The following is a 10,230-nucleotide window of genomic DNA, read 5'->3' as shown; positions in this document are numbered from 1 at the left end:
GGAAGCATCAGTCAAGAAATCAAAGGACATATTGTGTTAGGCAAATCTGCTTGCATAAGACCTTTTTAAAGTGTTGAAGAGCAAAGACGTCAGCTTGAGGACTGAGGTGCGCCTGACCCAAGCCATGGTATTTTCAATAACCTCATATGCGTGTGAAAACCCCAATAGAGTCCTTTTATTTTAGAAGTGGAAACGTCAATTTTCAAATTTATGTGGACTTGTAAGGGACCCAAAATAGCCAAAACAATATTGAAACAGAGGAATAAAATAGGAGACTCACATCTCCCAATTTCAAAACAAACTACAAATCTATGTACGTAATCAAGACAAGGTGGTACTGCTATAAGGAAAGACATATAGAACAATGGAATATAATTGAGAGTTCAGAAATAAGTTGACAAATCTTGATGTTTTTCAACAAGGGTGCTAAATTTCTTTATTGGGAAAAGAATAGTCTTTTCAAGAGGAACATAATTTTTGATTAGGTCGAATTTATCTTATGGGTGCCCTCACCAAAAATGATAGATTAAACAACTGGGAGAGGTTTGAACTACTTGCTTAGTTGTCTGAAACTTGGTTGTCTGATATGTGCATGTGAAGTTCAAATGCTCTATGTTCCTAGATGCAGGATAAAGGAAGAAATCCAAAGACTTAAGGAGAGAGGAATGTCAGAATAGACTTAAACTATCATTAAGATCCTATCAGATCTACTCACCCACTCTATGGGGTCCTGATGTGGCACTGTAGGATAAGCACATTGGTTTGAATAGCAAGGTTGGTTTAAACTTCAAAGTTAATGCGTCAAATTCACCAACCACTCCTTGGAAACTCTATGTAGTGTGGCTATGAGTCAGAACTGATTCTAAGGCACTCAACAACAACACTCACTCACTCCAGAACAAATACATTGTCAAGAGGACTACTAGCATTCTTAAGAAGTGGATGCCCTTTGTAGGTTGCAGGGATAGGAGGAGATACTTTCCATGAATAAAGTTTCTTGGTGGGAGAGATCAACTTTATTCTTTTTTTCATTCTGAAGTCATTCTCTTTATTTATGACTTTGTTTTCTACCTTCCCCTGCACACTCTTAAACTAAACTCCCTCTTGAAACCTTGTAAGCCTGTCACTGCGTGCTTTTATCACCCCTTCATTTTAGATAGGCAATGTCTAAGTTGCCCATCCCTATCTACCCTGTATACAAAGGAGATAGGATTGAAACTTGATGTGAAGACTCCTTCCCTCTCAGTTGGTATTTTGAGCTACTACATACATAAGTATAGGTCAAGTTCATCAAATTGTAGCAATTTACACTTGTTTCCTTTATCCAAAATTGTTTGTTGTTATCTTCCTGATTATCAAACCATCAAGAACAGGTCATACAGGTCTATCTGAAAGTTTGATCATTCTTGTGCATCTCCCCTCACTTCATATCAGTTGGATGCTTCACTCTCAGCTCTAGTCCTCCATGGTTCTGTCCTTGTCCCTGTGTTCAAGAGTCACCATTTCGGACCAACCAGCCCTTCCTCTTCTCTCTCTCATTTCCAGATCATCGGCTTTATTCTTTAGATAAGTAGGTCTTAATTCATGAAATAAGCAAAAGGCTTAGAAAAGATTATCAGAAGGTTGATTTGGGAATATCTGGGGTGTCTAATAGATCCTATCTATTTGACTCTTAAGAACAGCAAATCAAATTATTCTGTTCTCATTTTGACAAAAGACAAAGGTATTTTGTCAGATTGCATCACTTGAACGTGTCATATCAATGATTTACCATAGATGCTTTGCTAAAAATATGTTAGTTATCTGATATCTTCAGTTATTTGATCAGTTATTATATTGACCTTACTACTCTCATGGCGGTATTTAGTTTCAACCATATAATAATCTGTTTATTATTGTTGTTAACCATTGCATAATAACGTAAGCTCCATAAAAGTCAGAGTCTTTTCTGTCTTGTTTATTGTGGCATCTCCAGAGCTACTGTAATATCCTTCACATGAGAGTCTGTCAATAAATATTAGAACAAATGAAAAAAAAAAAAAGAATAATCCAACAATATTGCTAGATACACTGGATCTCCATGTGTGAAATAATGTAGTTGGACCCATACCTCTAACCATATAAAAAAATAACTGAAAATGATCAATGATCTAAATGTAATTTATTTATATCACTGTATCTCCCTAATTCTGCTCCTTTGTCTACTCTCCATATAGTAATCATTTAAATACATTTAGTGTAAATTTTCATTTGTATGTGATCTTGTAGAATCAGTATTATCGTTTTGTACTGTATGTATTTTAAAGTTTTAACAAATGTTATTTAGACATTTTATTTAATTTCCTATTTTTTTGCATTAAGGATCTGTTATTAAGCTTATCCATATAGAAATTTAGGAAAATTTTATATAACTAACATGATTTTGCATTAAATCATGTCAAGTATTAAGTAACTAACTACTTAAATATACTTAAATACTAAATAATGCTAGTTAAATAACTACTTAAATACTAAATGTTCTCATTGTTAAGTGTTGCCAAGTCAGTTTCAACTCATAACAACCCTTTATAGGGTTTCCAAGGAGAGGCTGGTGAGTTTGAATTGCCAACCTTGTGATTCGCAAGTCCAGTGTTATTCTAGAGCAGCATACCAGGATTCCAAATATTAAATAGTGTTAGTTAAATAAAAGTTTACAAACAGCTATATGAATAATATAGTGAAGCACTAATCAGTGGACCACTAGGATTTCTAAAGATCAAAGAGGAAAAAAATAATAAAAGCATAACAAAATAAGCTTCTCAATTATGTGCAAATGCATTAAGTAAATAAATAATTTTCTAGGAGAACTATAAATGTTTAAACAAAATCAAGAATAATTAGAAAACTAAGACGAAACTGGAAGATGATTTTAAATGAGTTTACCAGTAATGATTTAAAACATTTTGAAGAAAACAAAATGTTGTGAAGTTACTTTTTTTCTCATTTCGACTATTTAAATCTTTATTAGAATAATCTGTTGCAACACTCAAATATAATGTGATATGAACATAAGAATAAGCTGAAGTCTCCGTAAAACAGTAGATGCGAGAAATCTTAGGAAACAGAAAATGAAATGAAAGGTCACAAATCAGCAAGGAGAATGATATTATTTAGTAGTTGGTACTAAAGAAAGCATCTTTTAAGAAAAAAACTGTATTCTCATATCATACCATATCAAAACTTTCTGGATGGATAAATGAGTTAAATACAAAACAACAATATATAAACTGGAAGGTACTGTCTACTTAATCTTTAGACAGAAAACACTTTCTAAATATATGGTGGTGGTGGTGTGCCGTGGTGCCAGTTCCGACTCACAGAGATCCTATATAGGTTTTCCGAGGATGTAAATCTTTACAAGAGCAGAAAGTCTCATCTTTCTCCTGTGGAGTGGCTGGTAGTTTTGAACTTCTGACCTGACTTGTAACCTACTACACTGCCAGAGCTGTATGGTAAAAGTCATAAATCAAAAGCTCATTATGTCTTTCTACATACAATTTAAATATCTGTATATCAAGTAGCTTCATAAATAAAATTAAAGAAAAAACAAGAAATGTAATAAGTTAAGGTTAATATTTTAAAATACATACAAAAATCTTATTCAGTTTGATTTAAAAATCCATTAAGGCCTTAAAAGAAAATGATTGGAGAAGGACATGAACAGACAATTCATAAAAAGGAAAGCAGTTAATAAACATATAAAAACTATAATTAAAAAAATACAGAATACAAGTACCATTAAATAATATTTTCATGTATCAACATGACAAATTATCTTATGAAAGGATAATTTTCCTTGCTGGCAAGAAAATGTGAGGACAAGAAATCAAGTTTTTCTAGGAATGTAAAATTATACAACTTTTATACAAGGAAATTTCAACACTAATCTTTCTAGATCCTTAAGTATGTTCATGTTTCTTGACCAATCAATTCCATAAATGAAGGAAATAATCACAAATGTAGTTAAAAAATATATGAATATATTCTTGTATCTTTTTTATGATAGTAGAAAATGAAGATTCAATAATCAGAAAGTAGCTGTCTGAGCATAAAACATTGTATAGGAATACAGCAGACAGTTAGCATCCACCAAGAAAGCTGTCTGACATTAGACAATACTTAAACTGTAATGTTAATTAAAAAGAATATACATAGGTGCTTGTGTGTGTTTTAAGAAGTTATATAATCTAGATCCACGTGGATAAGACCCATAAGACTTGAAATTTAAAAAACCAAAACTATCTGTTTTAATTTCTAGAGCATGGAATATTGGATAGATTTTTTTATTTTTAATGTGGATAGTTTTTAATCTTTTTGCGCTTTACTTTTCAAAGTTTTCTGTAATTAACGTATATTTTATGTGGAAAAGTGTATTTCTTTTTTTCTGTTTATTAGAGGTAGTAAAGCAATAATTTAAGTTGGTGTGTTTCAGGTGCTGATTCATCACAGGGTAAAAAGAGATTTAATGTAGACCTCTCTTTGTATAAATAATTTAAAAATACAGATTCAAGAATAATAGACTCAATCATCATAGTATTACAGTGATTTAATTTCCAAAGTTTTATATGAATATATTTCTAAATTGAGTTTGGAAGTGGAGGGCAGGCAGAAACAATGATTTTTCCTTTGACATTCTAGTATGGATAGAAAACAACTATGATTGAGTAATGTGTAGGCTAATAGATTTTTTTAATAAGAAATAAAATTAGAGGGCTTTTTATTCAATCTCCACATTTTATAAATGTAGCATCTGAGACTTAACTTTTATCCCAAAGTTTAAAAAATCTATTCATCCCAGCTAGTTAACATTTTCTTCCCCCAAATTCAAAATACCTACCCCTTTTTTGTTGTTGTTAGGTGCCATTGAGTTGATGTCCACTCATAGCTACCTTATGCACAGCGGAATGAAACACTGCCTGATCCTGGGCCAACCTCACTATTGTTGCCATGCTTGAGCCCACTGATGATGCCACTTGGCCAATCCATCTCGCTGGGTGTCTTCTTCTTTTTCTCTGACCCTCCACCTTACCAAACACTGTAGGATAAAAGGAGTTTTGGTAGCATAGTGGTTATGAATCGGGCTGCTAACCTCAGGATGAGCAGTTCGAAACTACAGCTGTTCCGTGGGAGGAAGATCAGGCTTTTGCCCCCGTAAAGATTTACAGCCTCGTAAACCCTGTACAGGGTCACTATGAGATGGAACCGACTCCATGGCACATAACCACCACTACCACTGTAGGATCTCTGGTAGCGTAGCGGTTACGAATTGGACTGCGAACCACAATGTCAGCAGTTCAAAACTACCAGCTGTTCCACGGGTGAAAGATGAGGCTTTCTGCTCCCATAAAGATTTACAGCCTCGGAAACCCTGTACAGGGTCGCTATGATTTGGAACCTACTCTACGGCACATAACAACAACAACAACAACCACTGTAGGATAATGCACTGGAGTGCAAGGTTAGTTTGAACTGCACCAGTTGCCCTTTGGAAACCCTAAACAAGGTCCCTAAAAGTTGGAACTGACTTGATGGCACTTAACAACAACAACAGTCAGAATTTCAGAGCCCTGGTGTGGGGTTGAAAGATAAGCACTGTACTATAAACCACAAGGTGGGCAGTTTAAATCCACCAGCCACTCCTTGGAAACACTATACAGAGTTTACTGTGAGTTAGAACCAATTTGATGGACTAACAACAGCACACATTCAGAATTTCAGGGCGGCTTGGCGTGCCTTACAGGTTTCCTATTTGTTAAGATGAAAAGGACAAATAGGGCACTAAAGGCAGGCTGCTGAATGATGATCATAAATGTCGCCCAAAATGTGTGGAAAGACACTTCTACAGCTTTTGTTGCTAGAAATAAACTCCCTCTGAGGTATTTCCAAGAATGTCTCAGGGTGCCACTATCCATGCTCTCATATCCTAGCATTCACTTCTTCTCCAGACCAGCACTGTTGCCTTTTTTATAGATGGCCTTCTGAAGATTATCAATGATAATAATTGCCCTCATCCAGTGGTTGTCTTTGCTACCACTATCTGGCTTTGAAAGAAGGAATTCCATTATCTGTTGTCACTAACGGTCAGTTTTGGCCACTGACTCATGATGACGCCACATACAACTGCATGAAGTGCTGTACAGTGCTGCCTGATCCCCACCATCAGTTACTGATGAGTCTGCCATTACACATAGAGCTTCTCAACTGACTAATTTTCTGAAGTAGAGACCCAATACGTTCTTCTTTGTCTGGCTTAGTCTAATGCTCCACTGAGACCTGTTCAACATCATAGAAACCAGTAACAGACAGGGTATATCTGTGCATGAGGTGCAGGGACTGAGACTAGAACCCCATTATCCTGCATGGATGACAAGGATTCAATCTTATCTATTTTATTGAAATATTGAAAAATGCTTCTCCTTAATTCCCCATAGCACATCATCAATCCCATGGTTACAAGGGTGACTGGATTTCGTAACATTTTTCTGAAGGATCAAGGATAACAGAAAGAGCACAAGGGAGCCAATAACCATTCATAATCATTACTTGGGCTTATTATAATGTTGTTGTTGTCAGGTGCTATTGAGTCGGAACTGACTCATAGCGACCTCATGCACAGCAGAACTAAACAATGTCTGATCCTGGGCCAACCTCACTACCTATAGAGCCTATCTAAGTAGAATCATCGGATTTTTCACCACAAAAAGTCCGTTAATCACACAGCTCTATTTCCCCTGCACACTATGTACTTAATGAGCAAAGAAGCCATGTTCTTTCCAAATGATTAGACTTGCTTTCTGCCAGATGCCTGTGCTCCTACCAAAAATTGATCTAACTCTTACAACCTTTTTGAACTTCACTAAGGCTTACTATTTTGGACCACCTTGTTATTTGCCGTTTTTTTCTGAACTGCTAAAATATTTATACTTGCAACAATGGAGTATAGGTATTATATTACAATATTTTATTTTGTGTTTTTGTCATGTATTTAAATGCAATCTCTGGAGCTACATGGCTAACATCTCAAGGATAGGAATTACTACTTGTCTTTCATTCCTTTTAATACTTTGCACAACACAGGGTAAACTTTTGATACTCAAACTTTACATGAACTTGACTTATGGCACTAGGATAGGTTGAGATTTGAGATATAAAGGCAATGATCTTCAAATGTTTATTCTCTTTCTTTGGTGATTTAATATAAATTTCTTGGCCCTAAATACAATTGTGAACATAAATCACTGTAAACACTATGAGGAAACAGTAAGGAAGAAAATAGAAAATCAGAGAAGAAATTATATATTCTCAAATGTATGATTAGCTATTTGAACTTTACAATCCTGTGTTATTTTCTGTCTTTATGTAACTTGCTAAAGTTTTTAATAACAAAAATAGTCTGAAAAATTCATTCTATTTTAATATCAGTCCAAGAAAATGCATGGATCAGTACTCTCCTTAGCATATTTACTTGCTGACTAGGGACTATTTTAAAAAACAACAATCTAACATTCATTCACTGGAACAAGGACAAATAGAATAGAAAAACTGTTCACCTCCAGACTCAGGCAATTAGTTTTAAGCATGTCTAGATGAGTACGGCTCCAAGAAATAAATACACTGAATAATAACTATGAAAAAAGATAAATTGCAAAAGAAGCCAAGGTAAAAGTAAATATCCTAACAGAAGGTGCTTGAAAACAAATACCCACCACTATTATTAGGAGGCTCAAAATACAAAAATCTATCAAAATTTTATTTTTGAACTTTTATAGCTATCTCCATGGTAACAATCTGGGACAATTCAGATAGAAATTTTAAAGTAAGATCCATAAGTTAGACAAAAAGAGCAAATGTCCACGAGTCTCTCACCTAACTGAACAGATAAATCTAGCACTCACATTTTTAAAATAGTAATAAACTTTCTGTCGTGATCAGAAAAAGAAGTAATCAGAAGAAAATCAGGTAAAATTTGGTTTAAAATGCGAATATAGAAATATAGTAAGTATTCTGACAATGTTGTTCTTTTTCAAAATGGTGGACACTTATTTCTAAAATTTAAAATCCTTTTATTTTATTCCTTTCATAAGAGTAATAGATGCCCACAGACAGAAATAAGAATTCAAAAAGTATATTTTTGTTGTTGTTATTAGATGCTGCAGAGCTGGTTCTGATCCATAGTAGACCTAAGCACAACAGAACAAAATACTGCCTGGTCTTGCACCACACTCACAATTATTGTTGTGTTTGAGCCCATTGTTGCTGACACTGTGTCAATCCAATCCATTTAGGGGTCTTCCTATTTTTTGCTGATGCTCCAATTTACCAAGCATGATGTCCTTCTCCAGGGACTGTTTCTTCCTATAACATGTCCACGGTAGGCGTGACAAGTCTTGCTATCCTCACTTCTAAGGAACATTCTGGATGTACTTCTTCCAAGATAAATTTGTTTGTTCTTCTGGAAATCCACAGTATTTTCAATATTTTTTTGCCAATACTACTATTCAAATGCATCATTTCTTCTCTGGTCTCCCTTACTCATTAAAAGGAAGACAAAGAGAAAGAGAAGCCAGCAGAAAGAAACATCCTCAGTACCACCAAGAAAGAAGAGCTGGGGAGACATCATCCCTGCACTGAAAATCACCTAGATTCAGGGCAAAGTTTATGGTAAGACACATGGAGATCTCCAAGGATGTCAGGGCCACAGATGTTGAATGGAATCAAGGATCTTCCCCCAGAGCTAAAAGAGAGGGAAAAAAGCCTCCCTCCCTAGAACTGGAGCCCTAAATTTGAACTTCCAGTCTCCTAAATGGTGGTGCTGTAGGATAAGCACTGGATTGAACCACAGGTTGGCAGTTCAAACTAACCAGCTGCTCCTTAGAAACTCTATACAAGGTCGCTATGAGTCGGAACGGACTCGATGGCACTTAACAACAACAAACTGTAAAATAATAGATTTCTGTTTGCTAAATCCATCCACTTGTGGTATTCCTGTTATAACAGCACTGGATAACTAAGACAGCATAATAAAATATTTTCAGATTTATAAGCCCCCAGAAGATTGAAGATTTGCTTTAATGAAATGTAAACTCCCAGAGGTCAGAATTTCTCTTGAAGTCTCAGTTTTTAACATAATGGCTTCCAAGAATTGTTGTGAGTTGCCATGGAGTCAGCTTCAATTCATGTCAGGCCTATATTTGTTGTTGTGATGTGCCGTGGAGTCGGTTCCAACTCATAGCTACCCTGTACAGGGTTTCCGAGGCTGTAAATCTTTATGGAAGCAGAAAGCCTCATCTTTCTCCTGCGGAACAGCTGGTAGTTTCAAACTGCTGACCTTGTGGGTTGCAGCCCGATTCATAACCACAACACTACCAGAGCTCCTTGTCAGCCTTACATACAACAGAACAAAACTTCGCCCAGTCCTGGGTCATCTTCAAGATCATCAGCATGTTTAGGTTCTTAGTTGCAGACACTGTGTATTTTTACATTCTTCCAACCTACAGGGCTCATCTTCTAGTACTGTATCAGACAATATTCTATTATAATACATAGGGTTTTCACTGGTTAATTTTTGAGAATGGATTACCAGACTTTTCTTCTTACTCTGTTGCCATATGGAAGCTCTACTTTGCATAAACTCATTTGTAAGTGGTGAATATTACAGGACAGCAGAATTGGGTTTATTGATGGAAGCCATAGTTAGGCACTCAATAAGTACACAATAAGGAATGAAAGAAGTGTTGAAGGGATGAAGAAAGAAAATGAAAAAGGAAGAAGAAAAAAAGAAAATCTTAAAGTAAACCTAGTAATGAGTTTCACGAATATACATAGAAATAGTTTCATATGAGATTGATAGTATTTGCTGAATAAAGCCCTATATTAAAAACAATTTTGGACACTTAAAATTGAAAAGAGAAAAATAAAAAAGATGTTTCAAGAGAAATATGAAGTAGGATGGCAACTTAGACACTGGCTACCTTAAATGAGGGGGCGATAAAGGCATGAAGTGACTGGCTTACAAGGTTTCAAGAGGGAGTTTAAGTGTGTGGGGGAAAATAGAGTCCCCACGGAACAGTTTTCATCTTGTCTAGATGGGCCTGGTAAAAAGAGATGAGGATAAGATTCTTGTGATTCAATAGTGAGTAATTATCATGACTAATTGTGACTCTCACAATTGTAAAGGTAGAAGTTTTGAAA

The sequence above is a fragment of the Chrysochloris asiatica genome, unplaced genomic scaffold (genome assembly GCF_000296735.1).
Source record: "Chrysochloris asiatica unplaced genomic scaffold, ChrAsi1.0 scaffold00084, whole genome shotgun sequence".
In the NCBI taxonomy this organism is placed as follows: Eukaryota; Metazoa; Chordata; class Mammalia; order Afrosoricida; family Chrysochloridae; genus Chrysochloris; species Chrysochloris asiatica.
This window is presented reverse-complemented; position numbering follows the sequence as displayed.